We start from the raw sequence: 25,929 nt of genomic DNA, 5'->3' as shown, positions 1-25,929 counted from the left end.
ATTATCAGTTTTCTAGAGTCGTTGCCTTGACCAGAATGAAGTGTTTTAAAGATGTTTCTCTTTACAACGATGCAGTTATTGTATGCATGAGTTGTTCTCTTGGTTCTGCTTACTCCATTCTGCATCAATTAATACAAGTCTTCACAGGTTTCTCTGAAAATCTGTTCTTTTCAACATTTTTTAAAAATTTTTATTTTTGGAATAAAACAAGCATTTCTATAATGTAGTACAATAAAAAGATGGCTGCACATAAAACTGCAAATTTGTTATGCACAACTTTTTATTCCCTTCAAATGTAGAACAAAATTATCACTTAAATTTCTTTTTTTCCTTTTTTTCCTCTCCCTGCTCCCATGTCCTAGAGATGGCTACCATTACACTCAAATAGGTATATATATACCTATTTGAGTATATACCTATATATATATATATATATGTAAAATTGTTCTATACATACTTCTCTTTATCAGTTCTTTCTCTGGAGGCAGATAATCTTTCTTCATATGTCCTTTGCAGTTAATCTGGGTATTTGTAATAGTCAAAATAACTTATTCACTCAAAGTCATTCTTTAAGTGAATTGTTGTTGCTGTATGCAGTGTTCTCTCAGTTCAGCTCATTTTACCCTTCATTATTTTATACAATTCTTTCCATGCTTTTCTAAAATCATTGAGCACATCATTTCTTTTATAGCACAGTAGTATTCCTTCACAATCACATACCATATCTTGTTTTTTATAGAGGAACAATATTCCATTATGTTCATGTATCACAACTTGTTCAGCTATTCCTAAATTGATAGCCCCATCCCCTTAATTTCCAGTTCTTTGATACTACAAAAAGTGTTGCTATAAATTATTTTGTACATATGAGTATTTTATCTTTTTGTTGCATAAACCTCGTAATGATATCACTGGATCACAGTTTAGCTATCTTTTGGCCATAGTTCCAAACTGCATTTTAAAATAGTTGCACTAGTTCCCATATCTGCCAGCAACATAGCAGTGGGCCTATCTCCTGCATCTTCTCCAATGATAGCCATTTTCCTTTGTTCTCATCTTTGTCACACTAATGAATTTTCAGTGGAAGCTCAGAACTGCTTTAATCTGCATTTCTAATGACAGAGTATTTTTTAATGGTTGTTGATAGCTTTCATTTCTTCTTTTGAGAACTATATATTTGTATACATACATGCATGCATACATGCATACATACATACACACACATACACACACACACACATATATATATACCTTTTGATTATTTATTTACTGGGAAATGGCTCTTGTTCTTGTATATTTGAATCAATTCCTTATATAGCTTGAATATCAGAACTTTATTGGAGAGACTGGTCCCCTAATTCAAACTCCATTGATTTTGTTTGTTCAAATGCTTTCCAATTTTATGTAATCAAAATTATTCACCTTATCTCCTGTGATCCTTTCCTTATCCACAGTTGGGAAAGATAACATCTTCCCTTCTCTTTTTACTTATTTTTTATATGACCTTCTGTAGTCATGTATCCATTTGCAGCTTATTGTGGCATATGGTGTGAGAAGTTGGTCTAATCAGGGGTTTTTAACTTGGGATCTATGAACTTGGTTTGATTTTAAAATTTTGATAACTACTTTAATATAATTGGTTCCCTTTAAAATGCCACATATTTTATTTTATGCACTTGAAACAATTATTCTGAGAAGTGGTCCATATGCTCAACTAGATTGCCAAAAGAGTCCATGACAACAAAAATATTAAAAACCCTCATTCTAAACATAATTTTTCTCAGATTGCTTTCTAGTTTCTCAGCAGTTTTTGTTGTGTACTGAATCGTTATCCCAATAGCTGGAGTTTGGGGTTTATCAAACACTATATTACTATATTTGTCTCCTTCTAGACCTTGTGTTTCTCATCTGTCTCACTGAACAAATTCTCTTTTTTAAACCAGTACCATGTAATTTTGATGATTTCTGCTTTGTAGTATAGATTGGGATCTGTACTTCTAATATCCTTTCCTGTTTCTTTCTTCCTCCTTTCCATTTTTGAAAATGTATTCCACTGAGATACTTGATCTTTTGTTTCTCCAGTTGAATGTCGTCATTTTCTTATAGCTCAATAAAGTATTCCCTTTTATTATGACACTAAATAATTTTAAAATGTAAGTGGTATTGTAATTTTTATTATGGGGCTAAGGCCCAATCATGAGCAACTATCTTACCAATTATCTTGGTCTCTCTTAATTTTCTGCAAAGAATATTTTGTAATTGTATTAATATCTAAATTGTGTACCCATTTGGACTTTATTTTGGTATATTGTATCAGATGTTGGTCTATGACCAGTTTCTACCATACTATTTTCCAGTTTTCCCAGCAGTTTTTATCAAATAGTGAGTTCTTACCCCAGAAGCTGGGGTCTTTGGGTTTATCAAACAATAGATGGCTATAATCATTGATCATTATGTCCTGTGCACCTAAACTATTCCTTTGATCTACCCCTCTATTTCTTAGCCAGTACCAAGTGATTATGATGATTGCTGCTTTAGAATACAATTCAGGATCTGGTATGGCTAGGCCACCTTGCCTAGCATTTCTTTTCATTGTTGAGCTGTGAACTGATTGTACCATTCTGGAGAGCAATTTGGAACTATGTCCAAAGGGCTATAAACATGTGCATTCCCTTTGATCCACCAGTATTGCTTCTAGGGCACATATCTCCCAAAGATATCATAAAAATTGGAAAAAGGAAAGAATATTTACAGCAACTTTTTTTGTGGTGGCCAAGAACCGGGAAATCGAGGGGATAGTCATCCACTGGGAAATGGCTGAACAAGTTGTAGCATAGGAATGTAATTGAATACTGTTGTACTGTAAGAAATAATGAACAGGCAGACTTCAGAAAAACCTGGAAAGATTTATAGGAAATTATGTTGAGTGAAGTGAGCAGAACCGGGAGAATATCGTACACAGTACCAGCCACAGTTTGCAATGACTGATTTTGATAGATTTAGCCCTTGTCAGTAATGCAAAGACCTAAAACAATTTCAAAGGACTCATGATAAAAAATGCCATCCACATCGAAAGAAAGAACTGCGGAGCTAGAATGCAGAGCAAAGCTGACTATTTTCTTTTGTTTTGCTTTGTTTTGTTTCTTTTCCCGCTTTCTTCCATTCATTATAATTCTTCTATGCAACATGACTAATGTGAAAATGTGTTTAATAGACATATGTTTAATACATATACATTCATATGTGTAGATTCTATATCAGATCACATGCCATCTTGAGCAGGGAAGGGGGAGGGAAGGGAAGAAAATTTAAAACTTATGGAAGTGAATGTTGAAAACTAAAAAAAAATAAATTAACTAACGTAAATAAGTAAAAATTTTAAAAACATATAATTCCTGTATCTATATCTTGGTAGGCAGACTCTCAAATATTTTAGATATTCTGTAATTATTTTGAATTTAATTGTTTTTTGCTTTTTTTAAATTTTTTTCTGTTGGTTTTGTTGGTAATATGCAGAAAGGTTGATAATTTGTATGGTTTTGTTTTATATGCTGCTATCTTGCTGAAGTTACTGTTTCAATCAATTTTAGCTAAATATGTAGGATACTCTAAGTACATTACTATGTTATTCTCAGAAATTGATAAATTTGTTTTTTCTTTGCCTGTACTTATTTCCTGGATTCCTTTTTATTTTATTATTTTTATAGCTAGCATTTCTGGACTATATCAAATAATAGTGGTGATAATGGATAGCCTTACCTTTTTCCAGAAATTATTCAAATGATCTCTCATATTTTTCCACTAGCATGGAGGTAATGCTAGATTTTGTTTTTAGAAAAATATTTTTGTCATATTAAGAAAAGTTCATTTATTTCTACATTTTTAACAAAAATTAATATTATGTTTTATCAACTACTACTACATCTATCACTTGTGATTTTATTATTTTTGTGGTTATTCTTCTGGGTTTTCTAACATTGATCCAATTCTGCATTTTTGGCATAAAATCAGCCTTGTCATAGTGTCTAATCTTTCTACTATGTTGATATAGCCTCCTTGCTAATACTTGCTTTACTATTTTTGTACAGATACTATTGAAAATTTTTCTATAATTATCTTTCTATTGTTCAGATATCAAAACCATTTTTGTATTCTCAAAGAGTTTATGTGATATTAGGATCAATTGTTCTTTGTATCTCTGATAGAATTTATTACTTAAATATTCAATATTGATATTATCATGATTATTTATGGTACCTTTAAGCAAAATATAGTTTCTGTTTATCTCTTTTCACCTTGTCTATATTTACTGTTGCCTTGTCTGAAATCATATCAACCATAACTTTTTACCTAAAGTGTAATAAATTCTGCTCTCGTCCCCCATTTTGACTCATGAGAATCTTTATGTTTCAAGCATTTTTGTTGTCAACAACATGTTGTTGAATTCTCTTCCCTGAGCCATTCTGGTATTCTCTCCTGTTTTATGAATAAGTTCATCCCACTCATATTCATGGTCATGATTGATAATAGTATGTTTTCTTCTATCATATACATTTATCCTTTTCCCTCTATTTCCCAGAAACTCTTTACAAAGAGGAAGAGGGTGGTAAAAGAGAGGGAATGTTATCAACAGTAATGATAAGTAATTAAATCCATTGACTTTCATTTTGCTGCCCCTCCACTCTTCCCTTCACTCAGACCCCCATCGCTGGCTCTTGAACTTTCTTTCTTTTTAATCCCCCCCTTTTTAAAATGATTTACTTCCAAAGTTAGAATCTGTTTTGTTTTGTCTATTCCCTCTCTGACTCTATCCTGTATCATAAATCTTTCTTTCCCTGTTCCTGCCTGTTTCCCTCTCGAGTTTAATGTATTACTACCACAAATTTTGTGTATGTATGTGCACACATAAGTGTTTTTAATACTCCCTTGTCTATTTAAGTTAAATTTACGTTCGTCTGATGCCCAGTACTCCTACCCCTTCCTCCAAAATTGTACAGTCATCGCCTTGCATACCCCAATTATGAGACCTAATGAGTTCCATCCATTTCTTCCTTAGTGTATTCCCTTTTCCTTTATTTTTCTTTTCTCTCTTATGACCATTAAAACTGAACAACCCTACCACCAGTTCCTCTATTTGTGTTATTTCATTCCCTCTGGAATCCTTGACTATATTAGGAATTTAAAGGAAAACATCTCTTTTCCCTTTATTAGAATATAAATAATTCAACATTTTTTGGCCTTTTCCATTTGTTCAAATATATTTACCTCTAGAGCTTTCTCTTTGCTATTGCATTTGCAGTTCAAGATAGGAATACTTGAAAATCCTCTATTCCATTAAAGAACCATTTCCCCCATGTATAGTTATACTAGGTCTTACAAAGTAAGATAATCTCAGTTGTAAGCCTTCATTTTGTGCCTTCAGAATTGTCTTGGATCATTGTATTACTGAGAATAGCTAAGTCATTCACAGCTAATCATCTTACAATATTGCTATTATTTTATAAACAGTGCATTTCACTGTGCATACGCTCATATCTTTCCAGGTTTTTCTGAGAGATTTTTCTCATTATTCCTTATAGCACAATAGTATTTCATCATAATCACATAGAACAGTTTGTCCAGTCATTCCCTGATTGCAAGGCATCTCCTAGATTTCCAATTCTTTGCCACCAGAAAAATTTTTGTACATACAGGTCCTTTTATATTTTTGTCTTTTATATCTATCTAATAGCAGTATTGCTAGATCAAAAGCTATGCATAGTTTTATAGCCCTTTGAGCATAACTCCAAAGTACTCTACAGAATAGTTGAATCAGTTCCTAACTCCACCAACAGTGCATTAACATCTCATTTTCTCTACATCCCATCCAACATTTGTCATTTACCTTTTCTGTCCTATGAGCCAATCTAATAGGAATGAAGTAGTACCTCAGAATTGCTTTAGTTTTAATTTCTCCAATCAATAGTGTTATAGCATTTTTTCACATGGCTATAGATAACTTCGATTACTTCATCTGAAAAATGTTCATATCTTTTGATCATTTATCAATTGGAAAATAGCTCTTATTTTTATATATTCGACTCAGTTTTCTATACATTTGAGAAATGAGGCCTTGAAATTTGCTTCAAAATTTTTTCACAGTTACTATCACTAACTGTATTTCCCTCATTCTATTCTCTCTCCTGTTTAACCTATTCTCTCTCTCCTTTCACCCTATCTGTCCTCAAAAATGTTTTGCATTCCCTTCTATCACTCCCCCAATCTCTGCTTATCCCCTTCCTCTCCTATTTTCTTGTAGGGTAAGATAAATTTCTATACTCAATTGAGTGTAAATGTTATTCATGCTTTGAGCCAATTCTGATGAGAGAAAGGTTCACTCCCTCCCTCTCAACTCCCCCCTCTTCCCCTCCTTTATAAAAGCTTTTTTTAATCTCTTTTATGAGACAATTTACCCCATTCTATTTCTTGCTTTCCTTTCCTCCCAGTACATTCCTCTCTTGTCCCTTACTTTTATGTTTTTAGATATCATTCTTTCGTATGCAACTCACTCCTATGCCTACTATCTATATATACTCCTTCTCTCTGCCCTAATAATGAGAAAGTTCTTATGAACTACAGGTATTATCTTCCCATGCAAGAATGTAAACAGTTTAACCTTATTAAGACCCTTATGATTTCCCTTTCTGTTTACCTTTTCATGCTTCTCAAGTCTTATATTTGAAAGTCAAATTTTCTATTCAACTCTGGTCTTTTCATCAAGAATACTTGAAAGTCCTCTACTTCATTGAATGTTTATTTTTTCCCCGAAGGAATATACTCAGTTTTTCTGGGTAAGTGATTCTTTATTGTAATCCTAGCTCCTTTGCCCTCTGGAATATCCTATTCCAAACCTCTGATCCTTTAATGTAGAAGCTGCTAAGTCTTATCTTATCCTGACTCCAAAATACTTGAATTATTTCTTTCTGACTGCTTGCAATATTTTATTCTTGACCTAAGAGCTCTAGAATTTGACTATAATGTTCCTAGGAGTTTTCATTTTGGAATCTCAGGATATGATCAGCGCAGTGCAGTCTTTCAATTTCCATTTTATCCTCGCATTTGAGAATATCAGACCTTGATAATTTCTTGAAAGATGATGTCTAGGCTCTTTTTTTGATCATGGCTTTCAGGTAGTCCAATAATTTTTAAATTATCTCTCCTGGATCTATTTTCCAGGTCAGTTGTTTTACCAATGAAATATTTCACATTGTCTTCTAGTTTTTTCATTCTTTTGGTTTTGTGTTATTTTTTTCTTGATTTTTCATTGTCATTAGCTTCCATTTCCTCAATTCTGATTTTTAAGTAATTATTTTCTTCACTGAGCATTTGTGCCTCCTTTTCCATTTGGCCAACTCTGCTTTTTAAGGCATTCTCCTCATTGGCTTTTTATGCTTTTGTTTTTACCATTTGCCCTAGTCTGTTTTTTAAGGTGTTATTTTCTTCAGCATTTTTTTGTGTTTCCTTTAGCAAGCTGTTGACTTGTTTTTCATGATTTTCTTTGCTGTCATTTCTCTTCCCTATTTTTCCTCTACCTCTCTTATGTGATTTTGAAAACCCTTTTTGAGCTTTTCCATGGTCTGTGACCAATTCATCCTTTTGTTGGAGAATTTGGATGTAGGAACTTTGACTTTGTTATCTTCTGAGTGTGTGTTTGGATTTTCCTTGTCACCATAGTAATTTTCTATGGTCAGGATGTTTTTCTGTTGTTTGCTCATTTTCCCAGTCTATTACTTGACTTTTAACTCTTTTAACTTTGTTAAAGTGGGGCTCTACTTCCAGGGTGGAGGGCTTACTCTCCCAAGTATCCAGGGGTTTTGTGTAGCTATTTTCAGAGATTCTCCTGGGGACCTGTAAGTTTTTCCAAGGTGGTATGATCTAAGGAGAGGTGTTTACTCCCCCTTGGCATGTGCTCTGGTCTGTGAGTGACCACAAGCACTCCCTTCTTCCCTGAAACTTCAAGGAACTGCTCCACTGTGACCACAAGCTCTGCTATGCTAGTGTTCCTCCTTGCTCTGAGATTGCCACCCAGGACTGTGGCCCAGATCTGAATATGCAAAAAACAACAGAGTCCTGCCTCAATGCCAGCAAAGAGACCCCTCTAATCTCCTTCTGACTGGTTGTTCAATCCCTTTACCATTGTGGGCTGAAAGTTCTGGAAGCAGTCACTGCCGATACCTCTGTCATTGCTGATTCAATGACTCCCAAAACCTGTTCCTGGTTTGCTGTGACCAGGGCTGTGCTGGTGTAGCCTGTGCTCCAATCTCACCTCAGCAGCAGACGTTTGCCATTGACCTAAGTTGTCTTTGGTGTCTATGAGCTGAGAGGTCTGGAATTTACCACTGCTGCCACTGAGTCAGTTCCCCCAAAGTTTGCTCCTGATTTGCTGTGGGTTGTGCACTGAACTGGGCTCCCCTCTCATCCTGGTGCAACAGACCTGTTCCACCAACCTTTTAAGTTGTCTAAGACTGGAATATTATTTTACTCAGTCTTTTTATGGGTTCTGCTCCTCTAGAATTTCTTAGTGTCATTATTTCAAGATATTTGGAGAGGTTTGGGGGAGAGCTCAGAGGAGTTTCTGCCTTTACTCTACCATCTTGGATCTGCCCCCTGACAATGGTCTTTTGGCTGTTTTTCCCACATGATATGTTTTCTCTTGACTCCTGACCTTTTCACTGACTATGCCACATAACTCAAATGCTCTTTCTCCTCACCTCCACATCCTGGCTTCCCTGACTTCCTTCAAGAATCAGTTCAAATCCCACCTTCTGCAGGAAATCTTTCCTGGTCCCTGCCACCTCTTAATGCCTTCCCTGTGAGATTACCCTCAATTTATACAAAATATATTATGTATAATTATGTAAGTGTATATATGTATATATACACATGCAAATATGTATACATACATAAATATGTATATCATGCATAATTATCTGCATATCCTTCATAAGGATGTGGGCTTCTTGAGGACAAGGACCATGTTTTCTTCTTTGTTTGTATCCCCAGTGCTCAGCATGTTACCTGGCACACAATAAGTGCTTTTATTGATCATTTGAATTTTCTGTTAACTCCTATTGTTAGCCTCAGTTTCGGAGTGTGGTTTTTGTTCCAGCTCTAGGATCAGCTCCATCCTGTACTTGAAGGGGGTCAAGTCCTATTTTTTCCTAATCTCGATTTTGTAGGCTCCTGCCACTGCTTCCACCTCCCCTTTTATGTCTCTGCTCAGAGTATTGAGAGGCTTCAGGATCCCCAGTCAGAGCTCTGGGGACAGATGTCCCTTTTCTCTGCATTCTACAGGCTTCTATCTTCTCCACGGGTCCCTAGGATGACCCTTGCTTCAGACTTCCTTGTGGGATTCCTCTTCTAGCACCTCCTTTCATGACTGTATCTCTGTGCAATCATGGGGTCCATGAAGGAGCTGACTAATGCATCTCTTTAGATCTCTTAATTATTTGACCTGGTGCTTTTTTCTGGTCACTGCTGTAGGAGATCAAGACATCTCTATGACCACCATCTTGATCAGGAATCCCTCTATATCTTTGAACACAGTATTTAAAGAACTAAAACTATTGGTGATCCAAAAGGAAATGGAAAGGTGTATCACGGGCATACGTTGGCTATACAAGTATAGGAACAAAAAGTTCCCTAAAAGATATTAAGATTTGTATTGATAGCAATAAGAACGGAAGGGGGCCCCACGTGTACAGAGACCCATGGAGGGGTAGTTTTTCTTTGCATGACTCAAAGGAAAGTACAATAGACATCTTCCCCCCACTCTTCTCCAAAGGTGACTTTCATTCCCACCACCAGAGACCACCACTGTGTTTCCTCAAAGGGAAAAAGGATACCAGATTAGAACTATATCCATCTGCTCCCTTAAATATTGATAGTCTAGAGAATATGATTGAGTTCCAATGAACTTTTGAGTGCTTTGTCATTTGGGGAGGAAGAGGGATCCTAAGCTCTTTCTCACTTAATATCAGTTCCACAATGAACACACGTATCAAATAACATAGAAACCTATTTATCAGAATCATAGCAAAACAAATCAGAGAAAGTATATGTAGAAGAAAATATACCAAATGATACAAAGTGAAGGAGCTCTCCCACTGGGAGTGAGATAACTCAGTTCAACCAAGAGAGGGTGTCCTGGATCTTGCCCAAGGGAAAACTCCCCAAAGTCTCTAGTGTAGTAAACTGGGAATAGGAACATGATGAAGACTACTGGCTCCTCTCACATCTTCCCAGAGTCTTGTCCTTCAGCCACCTGAAGTGGGGTTGGCCTCTTCCATTTTTTCTCTCAAAGCTGGAAGCTGACTCAATGCTCAAAGAAGACTCGCTTGGAGCATCCCAAGAGGGACTCCCAAAAGAGGAATGACAAAGAACTGAAACTCTCCCGTCTTACCATCTTTACCCCATTCCTCATGGGGCCTTTATCTCTACCAATAAGGAAAGTGCAATACCATTGAATTTGGGGAGATGAGTTGCACATTATTGGATAAAGAGGAGCTGATCATGTACCAAGAGATAACAGATGGGCATCCCCAGTACTGCAAGCGTGTTCATAATGTCAAAAGACTTAAAGAAAAGCTTCTGGCACCTTTTATGGATCTTTGTGAAGGATTTACAGAGGTGGAAAGTAGTGAGGATGGAGAGAAAGGAGGCTGATCTACTAACACTGAGAGCTAGGCCTAGGGTTGGGAGTTGAGCAGGGATTTTGGTTTCTCTCCTGCAGGATTAGTGATGGTGGATGAAGAGAAGGCAGTTCAGTGACGGACCAGGAGTAGAGAAACAAGAAGGGGGATCATGAGGAAAGTTGGGAGGAAAGCCCCTTTGGGAACTGTTTCCACTCAGCTACCTTACGGAGCCTCAGTGACCTGAATTGGAGAAAAGGGGGAAGAAAAGGGGAAGGGCTGTTCCCCTCTGATGGCCAGCCATAACATATTGAGCTCAGGGTCCCTTCCTGCCTTTCCAGTCTTCTTATGCTTTATTCCCCTCCACTAATTCTATAGTCCAGCAACACTAACCTTCTTACACTCCTCCTGTATGCTATTTCATCTCCTCTGTGGCTTTTTACTGGTTGTCCCCCATGCACAGTATGGTTTTGCCCCCTCACCTCTGCCTTCTGGATTCGCTGATTTCCTGCAAGATTCACTTCAAATCCCACCTTCTACAGGAAGCCTTTTCTGGGTACCCCCTACCTCCCACCACCCAGTGCCTTCCCTTTGAGATTAGACTCCATTTACACTATATGTGTATATATACATGAGGGACAGCTATCCACATAGTGGATAGAACTCTGGACTTAGAATCAGGAAGACTCATCTTCATGAATTCAAATATAGCCTCAGACACTAGCTGTGTGATGCAGGACAAATCACTTAATTCTATTTGCCTCTATTTCCCCTCATCTTCATGAATTCAAATTCAGTCTCAGGCACTTACTTGCTGTGTAACACTGAACAAATCACTTAACCCTGTTTGCCTCAGTTTACTCATTTGTAAAATGAGCTAGAGAAGGAAATGGCAAACCACTCCAATATCTATGCCAGGAACACTCAGACGGGGTGGACATAATGTCCAACATCACTGAATTGACCAGATAACAACAACGTGTGTGTGTGTGTGTGTGTGTGTGTGTGTGTGTGTGTGTAATATACATTAAAGAGTTGGACATGACTGAAACAACTCAACAAATATATGTATGTGTGTATATATATCACATACACATGTGTGCATAGACTTTATATAATTGTTAATTATGTAACTGTTGGTGCATATTGTCTCCCTCTAGCCCACGAGCTCCTTGAGGACAGACGCCATGGTTTTGTCTTTCTTTGTATCCCTAAGGCTCAGTGCAGTACTTGGAACATAAGTGCTTAATAAATGCTTGTTATTTAGCTGAATTATCATCCACTAAATCCCGTAGATTTATTTTTCAGATGCTTTCTTTGTCCTTCTCTGAATTGAGATAGGCTAGTCCTCAGTCACCAGACAGGGAGATTCCTGGGCCCATATTTCAAGCCCTTTCAGCTTAATTGGACCGGTCAGTGCTGGTGCACCATTATTACAGCCTTTCTGGACCCAAAGTCACTTTTGTGGAATAATGAAGTATCAGGGAGGACTTTAGTGGAAGATGAGAAAACATCCAATTAAATAAATGAAGATAGCCTTTCCCCTCTGTACAGTGGCTTTTCATCACAGGGAGAGAAACAGGTCGAGGAGCCACAAATTTTGATCCTAGCTCCGACTTTGATATTTCCTAGATACATAAGGTTCCTCCCAACTTGAAATCTATGATCTTTTCCAACCCCCTCATTTTACAGAAGAAACAAAGCTCCACAGAAATGAAGCAATTTGCCCAGTTTCACACAGATAATGCAATTCAATAAACATTTATTAAGCATCTATTACAGCTGAGGTATTATGCCAGGTGCCTGGAATACAAAAACTAAACAATCGTCCTTCATCGAGTTTTCCCTTTCCCTTCTCTCCTATTAATTCCTGTTAGAAGGATTTCTGCTAGAAGTCTACGAAGAAACCAGGTTGGAATCTGAACCTAAGTTCTCTGACTTCAAATCCACTGCTCTTTACTATCTCCCTAATGTGGTTTTTGTGCCTCAATTTCTCTTCCCATAACAGAAAATACAGGGTTAGCAAGTTGAAAAGTGTTATGTACAGTGCTCAGCTTTCAATGGCAGATTTTTTTGGAATGAATTGAAGTTAGGAGATCAGTATTTTAGCCCTGGTTCTGCCATTAGCTAGAAGTGTGACTTTGGGCAAATGATTTAATCTCACTTTAGATAAATTTCCTCACCTATAAAATGAATGGATGGAAAATGATTGTTTCTAAACTTCCAAGGTCCTCTAAAAAGGTCAGTTCTATCCAATACAATCCAATAAGCCTTCACTAAACACTTGGGTGCTAGGGATACAAAAACAAAAGAACAGTCCCTTCCCTCAAAGAACTTCCATTCATCTCCCTGGGAGAATACAGCACGTAAGCAGGTAAGTTCAAGAGAAGACAATTTGTAATCAAAAAAGGCTTCTCTTAGAAGGTTCTAAGCCTTGACTAAAGCTTGGGAGTCTAAGAGACACAGATGAGGAACCAGTATATTCCAGGTAAAGGAGAAAAATGAAAATCCAGGAAGCTGAAAAATCCCAGAAGTGAGAGGTAGAATGCCAAAGTGGGGGGAAAGGTAAATAAGTCATTTTGGATGAAACACAGAGTATATAAGAAGGTTAGATATAAAATAAGCTTGGAGAAGTGGGCTACAGCTTGGCTTCAGATGCCAAGGTGAGGGGTTTGGTCCTAGAAGCAATAGGAAGAAATAAATGAATGGGACACTGACACGGTCAGCCTTATGCTTTTTTTCCCTGGCAGTTATGTGGAAATAGATGGGAGTTAGCATGGAGTTATCCATGTAAGTAGCAGGAGGCTGTGATATCTAATGATTGTTTCTGTTAATATTATGGAATTGATCTCAGAGGGGTTTAATGGTGACCAACTCCCTCACCTCCTCTGCCCCCCTCAAATCTCAAACAAAATACAGAGTTTCAGGATCCAAGGTGATTATACGGAAATTCAAGGAAATTGAAAATAATGTCTTGTCCATAACCTATGCATGGAGGTCAATGAAGTGATTAAAATAGGAAATAGCCAAGAAATCAGAAAATTTCAAAATGGGGGAGATGTCCAGCTTTGGAAGTGAAGCTGTGGTTCATTCCTTCTTGGCTTTCTCTAACATCTTACCTTGTGATGGCAATTAAGTGCCAGCTGGGGAAAACATTTCCCAGGGCTTTTATTGTTTCAGAACCTGGATTCTTTTGTCCTTAATATAATGGATATGCAGAAACAGTAACAGAACAGAGGGATTTTTTCCCCCCTAAGCTGTGACACATAGACTCCAGCTTCCTCCCCACCCTTCTTCTTTTTCCCCATCCCTCAGATAAATCATTATGGTGGGTGGGTGGGTGTTTTAATTTCTATTGTCTCTTGTCCAAGGAGATCACGATCCTGCTTTAGCAGTTTCTAAAGGGTTTGGCAGAGTGTCAGGGAGACCAGTAGATGGAGCCCAAAGGCAACACCAGGCAGGAGAAGGGTGGGCAGTGAGCCCAGTGATGGCAGCTGTAGGAGGGAGGCATGGCTCCAGCCCTCTCCTGGCCCTCCCCCCCATCCTCTGCTCTCCTCCTCTCTCTCCCTTCCCACTTTCCCCTCCTCCCACCTTTAGCTAGTTGCTGGGTGCTCAACACAGACTTGGGGCTGGAGGGAAGCAGAATGTGTGTGTGTGTGTGTGTGTGTGTGTGTGTGTGTATGCATGTTCTAGCAGATCCCTCTATCTATGGCAAGAGTCAGGGTTGGGTGTCTCCAGGCTGTTGCTAGTGAGGCTGCTGCCTGAGCAACACACACACAGAAAGGAAGAAAATGCAAAGGAAAGTCACGTGGGTCTCTTACACTTTTCATTGCATCCTAGAGGGATTTAGAGCTTCCAGGGACCTGACAGGACTGTCTGGGCCAGCCCACTCTTATCACAGAGGAGGAAACTGAGGCCAGAGAGATAAAGGGATTTCTCCAAGCTTCCCAGTAGTAAGGGGGAAATGGATACTTTTGTACAGAAATAGGGGAAAAGGATCAGTGAAAAGATCCTGATGGGATTAAGGAGGGGTCCTGAAGCTGGGCTGGGTCCGAAGGCCACCAAGAAAGGACAGTTGAAAGGATTATACTGGGATGGGCTGGATGTCTCCAGAACCACCAGGGCTGAAATGTGCGAGAAAGTTCAAGGACTTTTTTTAGGGGTCACTTTGCCCCATCAGCCCCATTCACATATTTCCTGTGTAGTCATCACCTTTCTTACCTGCATTCTGATTTTTACCCAAGTATCTTTCTGATCATTTGCCCTGCTTCCTCTTGGTAAAAGCATGGGATTTTTAGTGCAAGTTCAAAGATCATGTAATGCTGTTTTCCATTTCTAGATTTGGAAATTCTGGCTGCTGAGGAATGGATGATCATATCCAGGGTGCGACTGGATAGAGAGAAACAAGACCCCAAGCTAAGGAATGAAGCAACTTCTGGGGAGTCCGGGGCAAAGGGATCATGTGTGGTTCCTTTTTCCTCCACCATCTCACAATCCCCCTCACCCCCAACCCCCCCAATTGGGTTCTGACTCTGATCCTGAGGAGGGACAAATGAATACAACTTAGGATGCTGCAGTGAGCTTAAGAAGCCTTCCCTGACCATTCCCTGGGCAGTGGCAGGGGGATACAACTAGCAAATTTTTCAGTAGGAGCCAAATCATTTGTTGGATGGTAATATATAGGGGTGAGGGGAGGTAGGAAGACTGGGAGGGTGGTGCCATAGTGGTAGCACCTTGGGGAAGGGGTGGATGACTGTGCCACCATGATGTGCAGGCCAGTAGAAGACTAAAGGACAAGGTGTAGGTATGGTGGCAGCCTTGCAGAAGAAGGGTATGTACCCTTTCCCCAGACACTGGCCCTCTAGGACAAAACCCTCCTTGACCACAGATAATTACACCAATGCTGTGTGCGTGTGTGTGGTCAACCTGGACTTTCCTAGGGGAGCAGATGTATAGCACATTTAACCATAGAACAGGAGAATGAATTATCTGGCAATAGTCTTTACCTTAGCACGGGCTGAGGAATCTGTGGCCTCGAGGCCCTAAACCCTAGAGAAAGCATTCCAGAACTATGGAAAGAACCATATATTAAGTTAAGGTGTAGCTCTAGTATTTGTTAGAGCCTCTAAAATGAGAGACTCAGACTATTTCTTTGGGAGTCTGTTTCCCCATCTATAAAATGAGGGAAATGTCCTATGATATCCAAATTAGGACCTGCCAGTCAAAAGCTTTTTAGGCTTATGGTGAAAATTGTCTGTTTGCTTGGGACTCTGTCCTTTCATTTGCTTTTTCCAGACACCCCTACCCCCACTCCCTATGTATCCTGTACTCAGTTGCTCCTTTTCCACCCTAAAGGATGCTGACTTCTCTTTAGTTGTTGACTATAGGATTATGACTTTTGTTCTCCTCCCCTCCTTTTCTCTCTCTCTCTCTCTCTCCCTCTCCTTCTCTCTCTCTCTCTCTCTCTCTCTGTCTCTCCTCTTGTGTCTCTTTCTGTCTCTCTGTCTCTGTCTCTCTGTCTCTCTTTCTGACTCTCTCTCCTTCCCCCCCCTTCCCCCACCTAGGAAGAAGATAGTGGAAGCTCCTGTTAGAATTTCACCAAGTTCTTTAAAAAGGGTTCATTTCCCAACCAGGGCAAGAGGAAAAATCAAGGAGATCCTCATAGTCCCCAGCGCCTCCTTTGTGGTGCTAGGCACCTCAGTAAGGCGTGTTGTAGCTCCCAGGCCACTGGGTCTATTAGTGCAGTGCTCTCTTTCCTCACCCCCACCCTCCTCCAAGAAATAGACCAGATAGGAGTAGGAAATGTTTATTTTTTTCAGCTTACATGTAAAAACAATATTTAACATTTGCTTTTTAAAAAAATTTTGGTTCCAAATTCTCTTTTTCCTTTCCTCTCCTCCCTATTGAGAAGGCAAGCAATTTGATATAGGTTATACATGTGCTGTCATTTCCACAGTAGTCATGTTGTGAAAGAAAAAACCGACTCCCCCAATAAAAACCCCCAAGAAAAATAAAGTTTTTTGTAAAAAAAACTATGCTTTTTCTGGAGGTGGATGGTATTTTTCATCATAAATCTTTTGGAACGGTCTTGGATCGTTGCATTACTGAGAATAGATAAGTCGTTCACAGTTGATCATCATATAATATTGCTGTTATGTATATATATATATGTATATATATATATATACATATATATATATCTGCTCACTTCACTTTGCATCAGTTCATATAAGTTTTCCCAGGTTTTTCTGAAAGCTTCTTGTTCATCATATCTTATAGCACAATACTACTCCATCTCAACAATATGCCACAACTTGTTCAACTATTCATTAAGTGATGGAAATCCCTTCCTTTTCCAGTTCTTTGCCACCACAAAAAGAGCTGCTATAAATATTTTTGCACATATAGATCTTTTTCCTCTTCTTAAAAAAAAAAAATCTCTCTGAAATACAGACCTGGTAGTAGAATTACTAGGTCAAAGGGCATGCACAGACTTGTAGCCCTTTAGACGTAGTTCCAAAATTGCTCTCCAGAATGGTTGGATCAGTTTACAACTCCACCAACAGTGCATTAGTGACCCAATTTTCCCACTGTCCCTTCAGCATTTGTCAGATTGGCCAAACTGATAAGTATGAGGTGGTACCTACGAGTTGTTATAATTTGCATTTCTCTAATCAATAGTGATTTAGAGCATTTTTTCACGACTGTAGACAGCTTTGATTTTTTTGTCTGAAAACTGCCTGTTCATATCCTTTAAACATATAGGGGAATGACTCATATTCTTATAGATTTGCTTCAATTTTTCATATATTTGAGAAATAAGGCTTTTATCAGAGAAACTTGCTGTAAAAAATTTTCATTTATGATTACTATGTATTTCTCTCCATCCTTTCCCCCTGTTCATCCTGCTCTCTTTTCACCCTGTCTATCCTCAAAAATGTTTTTCTTCGCACCATCACCTGGCCCAATCTGCTCCCACCCCCTTCTCTTATCCCTTTCTCCTCCTATTTCCCTGTAGGGTAAGTAGATTTCCAGAAGGATTGGGAAGTATTTTAGCCTGCAGTCAGAGCCTAAGGAAGAAATCAGGGCTTGTGCCAACCGGGGCTACTTTCTCTTTCTCTTTTCATGGCCGATGGGCAGGAGTAGGGCTGGGCAGCATCCTGAGTGGGGTTGGCATGGCAAAGCAGACATACAGACATGACACTTTGTGGTACACATATGCTGTACTGCTGACTGTTACAATCAAAGGCATCCTGGTGGCCAAGAGAAATGCTTCCCTAAGATTCTTGCTCCCATGGCTCCAGGAAGAGAGCTAGACACTGGAAAGAAGAAACGCCTGATGAAACACCATGACCTGGGTGACTTGCAGACACTGACTGATGCTCAGAAGGAGATGCAGAATCCTACCTGATCCAGAGATGATCTTGGGGTTTCTTCAGATTATTCCAGTTTCAATTATGTTGGTCCACAGAAACTCAAAGCCTCATTGCTAATGCTCTCTCCTTCCTCAAATTATTTTGTTGAAAAATGGACTTGGAATCAAGAAGATCTGGGTTAAGATCTGGTCTTAGATTCTCATTAGATCTGGGACTCTGGACAAATCATTTAACTGTGATTGGTCTCAGTTTCCTCCCCTGTAAAATGGGGCTAATAATAGCACCTACCTTCCAGGGTTATTGTGAGGATCAAGTGACAGGATGTATATAAAATACTTTTTGAACTTTAAAGTGCCATGTAAATGTAGGATATCATTATCTACACACACGATGTATCCACGGAGTAGGATGAAAACTCCTAGAGGAAAGAGAACGTTTTATTTCAGCCTTGGAATCCTAGAACCTAGAATACTGCCTTCTACAAGTTTTCCTTTTCTTTTTTTCACTTTGGTCCTAACCTGTCATTTTTATACACATAGGGAATTTTCAGCATGAGTGTTCTCCACCTATCCAGATGAGCAACTCTTTGGTAATTCCTAGTTTTATTGAGTTGCCTGAGGACAGGGATGGATAAAGTGACTGGTCCCTGGCCACCAAGATTGTATGTGTTAAAGGAGGAACTTGAACTTGGTTCTTGATAACTCCACATCTGGCTCTCTATCCACCCTACCATGTTCCTTCTTGCCTTGCATGTATAAGATCTGAGAACAAATGTTTGTTAAACTGAACCCCATTATTCAGCTCCTAGCATTCTTGAAGTTGGTGGGACCTTTTCACCAGCTCAAGGTTTCTGGTTCTAGAATGGGCTTAAGGATGGGGAGGTGGAAAGTGAGCATATTCATCTCGTCTCCCTTCCATTGCCTTCTCTTCATACATAGCAGTTTGGAGGGGAAGGGATCAGCTTTCGGAACATGCTCAAGATGCAGGGATTCCTAGCCAGGCAACTGCCTTTACGGCTTATTGCCAATGGGTTTGTGGTTTTAGCAATATTGGGGAGAAAAAGATTGCAACTCTCTGGGCCTGGGAGATAGGGACAATAGACTTTCCTGCAGTCCAAGGCTCATTCGAAGAGGATGGAGGTGGGGGTAGCCATTTTAAGGGACTCTCAGAGAAAGTCTTTTTCTTTAGCACTTTAGCCATTTAACCTCTTACTTCCTCAGTTTCCTTCTTTGTCAGATGAGGAAAATAATACCTGTGTTATTCATTTTATAGCATTATTTTGAGGTTTAAAAGAGACTTGTAAAATACTTTCCATTTCACCACTAGGATAGAAGCAGAGGTATGCTGGAGCCAGCTTAAGTCAGCCTATGAGAGCTGATTGTTAAGTTTTCAGTATGAGCATTTGTACCTCAGAAATCAACAAATACTGCAAATCTGGGCTTGATTATTGTTTTGTCTTAAGAAAGCATTTGAAAAAATTTTAATAATGCAGATTAAACTTAAAAGTGTGTTGTGTGAACTGGTTTTTTTAAACCTTCCTTAGGAGCCAGTTGTTAAACATTTACCAGCACATCCCTGCTCCCTCACTTGGATAAGAAGAAAGAAAAGGAAAAAAAACAAAACAAAATAAAAGCCTACATGAGGTTTAGGAGTTGAAATTTCCAAGCTGGTTAACTTTGAGAACTGCTGAGAATACTAGAGTTTGATGGTTTATGTGCAAAAACACATGTATATATGTTTGTACCCCTGAAAATATCAAGGGCTCTCTTATAGAACAAATACCACCCTCAGAGGCGAAACAAGTTTTCACTGTTAATCATAACTAAGAATTATGTGTTTAATTCAAGCGCAGCAAATGAAAATTTGGAGAAAGAGAGAAAGCCAAATGTTTATTCACAAGTAGTCTCTGGGGCAGGAAGAAAAGCTATGATGTTTCCTCAAGGCCTATAGTTCCAAGAATTAGTCAATACAACTCACTTTTCTGTGAAATGTAGGGGCCTGTTTTCAAAATCTGAAAGGGTCTTCCACAGTTCCCCACCAAAAGCCCTAGGGGCTGAGTGGGGACTCCTGCTCTCAGCAGCACCGACACTCTTTCGAACATAACAGAAGTTCTTGTTTGGCAGGAAAACAGTCCCAATCCTCCCATCCTCAGAAATCCAGTGCTGAACTTGGAAGTGATCTTTGGTTTCATCTTCTCCCCCCAAAGTTTTATTTCTGCTTGTATTTTTAGATCCCAAAGTATTTATTTAAGGTGCAAAGACCCGTATGGCACATCTAGTTGCTAAGCATTCTTTTTTAATTGAGGCCAAAAAAAGGAATCCCTCGAAGACTGGGATGTCAATGACCAAATGTCTTGTTTTCAGTGAATTCATTGCGGGGGTTTGTTTATTTTCTCCCTAAAGTGATGAAACAGCGATCCTTGGAAGAAGAACACCTCCGCATCAAGAACAAATCAAGATAAAAATGGAAAACAGAATTAGCCGCAGCCCACAAGGCCTTTTTGGGGAAGAGCTGGTGAAAGAAAATTGACTCTTTTGGCCAGAGTTTAGAGGGCTACTCTTTTCATTCCATAAATCTTCCTGCTGGAAGGCAGCAAGGCAGGTGGGTTTGTTTTTTTTTTTTAAGCTATGAGGTCTCCCCTATACCCCTAACCCCTTTCTCCTGTAAGGTCTCTTCTCCCTGGGAAATCCTTTGATCCGTCTCCAGAGCCTCTGGTATGATGGAAAGAGGTCTGAGGAACTAGGACCGGGCCTTCTGTTTGTCATACCTCGGGCCAGTCATTTCATTCTGGGCCTCATTTTCTCTGTAAGAAGAAGGTAGAGAGTGGTTGATCTTTAAGGTACCTCCCAGGCCAAAATTCTGACCTGTATAACCTTGAACAAATCACTTAAACTCTATAGACCTCCATGTGCTCATTTATAAAACAAAATGGCAGGATTAAAATTGTTCTTGAAAGTTACTTTGATTCCTAAATCCTATAATTCTAGTGCTTACTATGTCTGACCCCCGACAGCAAACTACTCTGCCTGATTTCCATGTGATAACAAAAAGTCCATAGAACTCTCTGAACATCCCAATCACCGAATCATAGATTAAGAAGGGACTTTAGAGTCATCTAGTTCAGAGCAAATACAGATGAAAATCTAATTGGGAAATACTAAGCAAAGTAAATAAAGCCACAATAGAACATAAATAATGCTAATATGTGGTTTTCTAAGTCAATATGAGGCCCCAGGGATCCTCAGGAATGGTTTAATGGCCCCCAATTCTATTTAAATTTGACACTATCCAACCCTCTTCATTTTGAAAATGAGGAAATTGTGCTCTGAAAAAGGAAAGGTGACTTGCCCGAAGTCATACAGCTAGTATTGATAATAACAATGAACATTAATAGGAACTGATTTTTTTTTTTTAAAGCACCAGTTTGGGGAATAGGTCATAGGGAACGGAATAGATTTTTTTTAAACTAAAAAAATGTAATTTTTAAAAGTATTCATTTTAACCTTTGCAAAGCACTCTACATACATTTTCTCATAAAGTGAGTTGCCTCACTGTCACACAGTCAGTCAGTAGAGTATGACGATCTAAAGATTAATAATTGCTGGCATTTTAAGGTTTACAAAATACTTTACCCTTGTTATCTCATTTGATGCTTGCCTTAATCCTGCAAGGTCATTGACATGGCAACATTCGCATTTGATAGGGGAGAAAATTGAGTCAGAGAGGTTTAAGTGACCCAGAGTGACCACTAGTGAGTGTCAGAAGTCAGTGTCAGAGTGCCAGAATACTTCAAATTCAGGTCCTCCTGACTCCAGGACTCACTTTCTCTATCTACTGTGCTCCCTAGCTCTCTGGCTGAGCTCAGCCCCTTTGACATCAGGTCCAGACTGCTTCCCACCCTATCATATTCATCATCTGCTGGATAAATAAGGTCTAATAGATGTAACCAACTGAAAAGGTGGCACATTAACAACATCTCCAGCTCATTTGACAGATGAGGAAACAGAGGCAAACAGGGTTAAGTGACTTGCCCAGGGTCACACAGAAAGCAAGTATCTGACACTAGATTTGATCTCAGATCTTCCTGAGTCCAGGCCCAGCACTTTATCCACCATGCTGCCTATCTGCGCTTGTACATAGTGGGTACTTAATAGATGTTTAGTGAATTAAATTGAATGAATTTCTTAGGATACTTTCTTGACTAATGCAGATCACAACTCCTCCATGCCTTAGTAGAAAGTCTCTACAAATGGTTGTGAGTGAAACCACTCATCACCTGATGACCAGCTCTTTGGAGATGAGCCTCAAAGTATAGGCTTGTCCGCAAAGAACAGACATAGAAGCCATTGCTGGACCAAGCCTGTAGGTAAAGCCTTTTCAGTTCTGAAGGACTTGGCAAAGGCTAATGACCCATTGGTTTTTTGAGAACCTAGGGACACCTCTGCTAGGATGAAGACTTTAGTAAAGGAGTAATAATAATGTTAATTAGAAACAACATAAGTAATAAAAAGCATAAATAATCTACACTTACATTGTGATTCCTTCAAGAGTAGCATGGTGACTTGTACTAGTAACTATTAGAATTTACATGGCATTTTAATGTTTGCAAAGCACTTTACAAATATCATCTCATTTGATTCTCACAACACTCCAGAGAGGTTGGTGCTATTATCATTCCCATTTTACAAATGAGGAAACTGAGGTCAGCAGTTAATAAGCATCTGGAGAAGGATTTGAACTCGGGTTTCTTGACTCCAAATCCAATGCTCCACCCATTGAACCCTTTGCTGCCAGAACTTGTCCACTATTGTTGTTCCATCATATCTGACTCTTTGTGACCCCATTTGGGGTTTTCTTGGCAAAGACAGTGGTTTTCCATTTCCTCATTTGACGGATGAGGAAAATGAGACAAACAGGTTGCCCAGGGTCACATAACTAGTAAGTATCTGAGGCCGGATTTGAACTCAGGAACGAGTCTTCCTGTCTCCAGGCCCAGCACTCTATCCAATGTACCACGTAGCTGCCTTGTAGATGTTAACAAAATTATGAAGCTATAGAGTTCCACAGTGTAGACACTGACAAGAGTCCTGAATTTGGAGTTAGAACGAACAGGTTCAAATTCTAGTTCTATGGCTTACCAGCCATGTAACCTTGGGAGCCTCTTGAGGATCTTAACTTCCTCGTCTATAAAATGATGGGGTAGAGCTTCATAAACATCTCTTCCACCTCTAAATCAATCATCTATGTACGGTCTTTGGCTATCTAACTGGTAATTAGGGGATCAGGTTGCTCTAATTAAACAAAGGATTAAATGATGAACAATCGATTTATATATCTAAAACCTTCTTCCTAATTCAATAGACCCAGGAGCACAAGGAAGTAACTACTGCCAGTCTCATCTCTGCCTTCTCTGCCTGTGAGATTCTTGTCTGAAATCCTCTAAAGAGAATCCAGCAAATACCCTGAAAGCCTTCCTCCTGTTATTGGAGTATTAGAAATGTGGGGGGAAAGTCCATTCACCTGTTATCCCTTATTCTCAGTACCTAGTTCTTTCTTCCAGCCATATATGTTCATAGTTAGATAAATTATACCATTTTTCTCACAGAATTCATCTTTGGTGAGATGCTGCAGCCTACTTAATGAGGCCCGATCTGCTGACATTCACCAGTGAAGACAGAAGAACCTGCTTGAGTGTCTACATCTAATATAGTTCAATGAATAAAATGTTCAGTCATTTTTCATTGGTATCCAATTCTTTGTGAACCCATTTGGGGTTTTCTTGGCAGAGATACTGTAATAGTTTGCCATTTCCTTGTCCAGCTCATTTGGCAGATGAGGAAACTGAGGCAAACAGGGTTAAGTGACTTGTCCAGAGTCATACAACGAGTTTGTGTCTGAGGCCACATTTAAACTCAAGATGAGGAGGCTTCCTAACTCCACTGCATCACCTAGCTGCCCAATGGATAGAATTCTAAGGAAATTAACAATTTTTTTAAAATGATCATTTTGTAGCAGGGGAGGGAAGCTAAGAAAGACGATGAGTGGTTATCATAAGATCTAAATATGGAAGAGATCTTAGAGATTATCCAGTCAAACCTTCTTCATTTTACAGATGAGGAAACTGAGGCCCAGAAAGAGATTAAAGGCCCAGATTACACAGGTTGCAAGTGATAGAGTCTGGATGTGAACTCAGATCCCATGACTCCAAGTTCAGTGCCATTTCTATTATCCTTCCACAAAGAGTCTGCTTTTCCATACCAATATAGTTCATGATGGCATACTTGGTGACTAATTCCTGAACTCTGCAGTAGATTCTGTGCTAATTAAGTGAACATTGTTAACGATGTAGACAGTAGATTCAGTTGAATGATGAGGCTAGAAGTCAAATCCTGCAAAGGATTAAGAAATGAGAGATAGTATAGGCAATAAGAATGATGGTACTGTCTCCACCACACCACTGTCTACATGCGTCAAAAACCCTTCAAGTCTAATATGAATGTTAAGGAATGTTTGTTGCTAAATTCTTAGTACATTTATGAAAAGTGATACTCAAACGTTTATAGACCACTTGACTAAGAACCAGATGGAAGTTAGTGAAAACCCAGAAGTTCTCTGAGGTTATATACTATCACCTTTCATTGAGATCTATTCATCATCTATTCAGGAAAGGACTTTAGCCTGCAGTGAAGCAGGAGTTAGGTGGTACCACGACTGGAGGCAGGAAAACTCATCTTCCTGAGTTCCAATTTAGCCTTGGACACTTAATAGCTATGTGACCTTGGGCAAGTCACTTAATCCTGTTTGCCTCAGATGGGAAAAAGGAAATGACAAACCACCCCAGTATCTCTGCCAAGAAAACCCCAAATGGAGTCACAGAGTTGGACACAACTGAAAAACTCCTGAGCTGAAAGCAAGTTTTCTAATTTGAATAAATTTGCCAACTTAGCATGACTAACTCCATTTTGTTTTATGCCTTCATTTTGTGATCACATTATTTTGAATAAGCTGTTTTTCTACAATAACCTAAATACATGAGTAGTATGAGGTAGTAAACAACACGTGTGCATTCTTAAACACTGGATAAACATAAGTACACCTTCTGATATGACAGATGACCAAAGAAAAATATTATAGAACACCTTTATCAATAGTTTGTGTAATAAACTACCTGTCAAGTGACATGGTAAACAAATTAGCATGTCTAAATAATTAAAAATTAAGAAGCCTGCCCAAGGCTCCATCCACCAGCCTGTTTCTAGGTCAGAGTAAGAGCGGTTGCCTCTCATTTGATATGTGAGTCATCCTTGTTTGTTTGAGGGCTAAGCTAATTGACAGAGACTTGCTAGATGACCACCTAGGAGGGAGACACATGGCCTCTGGCTGGATAGAGAGGGAACATCATGAGCACAGTATGAAAGACACTGGGATCTTAATGATTCAGATTGGTGGTTTTTTCTTAAAGGAGAGACTGATGATTGATTACAATATGCAAGCATTGATTAATGAAGTTTGATTGTATGCATTGAGAAGTATAAGCCTAATTAATTAGCATACACAATGGTAAATCAGCTATAAACTTGTGGGGGAATGTCCAACATTTCATTTTACAGATAAGTAAACTGAAACCTAGAGAGATGAAGTAATATATGACACAGAGTTCCTAAGTGTGGCACTAAAAATCATCAAAGAATTCCATAGAGAGGCTTAACAGTACTCTAAATTATTAAAAAAGAGGGCAAAAAAAAGATAAGGTCAGACTGATTTTATGGGGATCAATAGATGCCAAGATGGCAACTATCTACACATTAAACCAAAGGTACACAGATCCATGATCATGGCTCACCCCCTCTGTGCCACAAACATCACATCTCCTGTATTAGGAA

This window comes from Notamacropus eugenii, chromosome 6 (assembly GCF_028372415.1).
Source record: "Notamacropus eugenii isolate mMacEug1 chromosome 6, mMacEug1.pri_v2, whole genome shotgun sequence".
NCBI classification, from domain to species: domain Eukaryota; kingdom Metazoa; phylum Chordata; class Mammalia; order Diprotodontia; family Macropodidae; genus Notamacropus; species Notamacropus eugenii.
Note: the sequence above shows the minus strand (reverse complement) of the source record.